Here is a 1858-nt window from a genome sequence, read left to right on the forward strand (position 1 = left end):
AACTCAAAAAACACCTTTTTTTCATTTAAAAAAGTATTTAGAACACATAAAACAAGGCAACATTTATTCTTTCTTCTCGTCTTCCGGCTTGCGGTCTGTGGGCGGCTCCTCCGCTGTGGCCCTGCGGCTCTCTGAGCGGGTGTTACAGTCACCGGTCCCTTCCTCAGCCATACTGTCCACCCCCTCCTGCCCACTCTCCTTGTCCTCAGGAGTAGATGTGCCTTCTTCACCATTCTGTTGGCTTCCCGTCGCTTCTTCGAGGCGTGTCTCCTCTGTCTCCATCAGGATGCTCTCGTCGTCCTTCTCCTCGGTCTTCCTCGCAGCTTGCTCTTCCTTAGGAACTGTGTTCAGCTTGCTCTGCTGCTTCTGTCTCTCTTTCCTCCTACCTTTTTCGAGCCTATTCCTCCGCCTGTGCAATTTCAGTGGCAATTTTTTCCATATCCACTTCGACTTTCTTTAAGTTCATTGTTCAATGAATCTGTGCTTTCCAGGAATTTCCTCTTCTTTTCCTGATGTCGCTCCTCTATTTGAAGAAGTTCGCTTCTAGTTTTCGCAGATGAACCATTAAGGGCTGGACCTGTCGTTTGAAGACCTGCATTCTAGCTGTTGTGACAACTGACCGGATGTCTGGCACCACACTCTCACTAAGGATTTCACTGATGAGGCGGCGGCTTCTCCGGAAACGGGCGGTGCCTGTATGCTGCATGGAGAAGTCATCATCATAATCGTCTGGATCTTCCGCAGACTGAATGCTCATGTAGGGTTCTCCTTTCTCCATGCGAGACTGTCTCTGTCGACTTTCTTCCTCTAAAGCAGCTTCTGCACGACTTTTTGCATTTATGTAGGCAAGGTATGCGGGGGAATTATGATAGGCCTTCATAGATTCATTGTACTCTATCTTTTCTGCTTCGTATTCGTTTAAATATTCTTGTTTTTCTTCACCAGTGAGATCTCACCACATACCACCAATAATCTTGCCAATCTCCCACAACTTTAGGTCAGGGTTGGAAGCTTTTACTTGGTCCCAGACCTTTCTGCTGTACCTCATGTAGGACATCAGCTGCTTATCTGGTGACTTTGGGGGTTTGGGAATCGTTAATACCAGAGGATGCCCCGGGTTCCCTCCCAGCCTGTAGTTGTTGTAGGCGAGATGACTGTATGGCTTGTATCCCACAAACCCTGGTGTGCTGGGCATTTGTGTTGCAGGAGCTGGGGTGGGAGGCGGGGCATAAGATGGTCTTTTTGGCATTTTGGAAGATTAAGTTCTCAGTTCCTAAGAATGAATCTGAGACACCGCGGGCAGAAAAAGCGCCCGCAGCTCCGGCCTCGTTTCCCTTTGTCCCGAGCACGCCCCGCCCCTCCGTCAAAGCATATTTTCAAGCAAAGGGAAAATATGTTTGAATTATCAAGAGTATTAACACTGGACATTTTTTCTTATTAAATATAAACATTACAATGTTGGAGTTCAAAGAAAACCAGGCAATGAAACTTTAGCATATTTGCTCAAGTCATGGGCTTATGAGTGGCAAGTTGTTACAAATTAATTGAGGGTATAAGAACACACTCAAGCACAATAAAAATAGGAGATGGCTCTGATTTTTTTCAGAATTAAATATTTGCCTAATATCCATCTTCTCCACCACCCATCTATATGAATTTTATCAACCAAAATAACATGAGAAGCTGAGGGAAAGAGACAGAGAAGGAAGAGTGTGGTGTAAGATAACATGAGTATTCATTACTGGAATGCAGTGCAAAATAATATTAAAATTTAAATCCCCTAGCGTGAACTTAGAGAGATTTGCATGATATCAAGAAGTCATTTATTATTAGTTTTCTGCAGTTATAGATAAATGAA

The 1858-nt window shown here is 44.5% G+C and overlaps 1 pseudogene; it reads right to left on the bottom strand.

The window, feature by feature from the left end:
• Positions 1–21: 21 nt before the first annotated feature.
• On the bottom strand, positions 22–1467 carry LOC102726406 (SWI/SNF-related matrix-associated actin-dependent regulator of chromatin subfamily E member 1 pseudogene; annotated as a pseudogene).
• Between the last annotated feature and the right edge of the window lie 391 nt (positions 1468–1858).

Source organism: Leptonychotes weddellii, chromosome 5, assembly GCF_054177405.1.
Source record: "Leptonychotes weddellii isolate Sample4059 chromosome 5, ASM5417740v2, whole genome shotgun sequence".
Classification (NCBI taxonomy): Eukaryota; Metazoa; Chordata; class Mammalia; order Carnivora; family Phocidae; genus Leptonychotes; species Leptonychotes weddellii.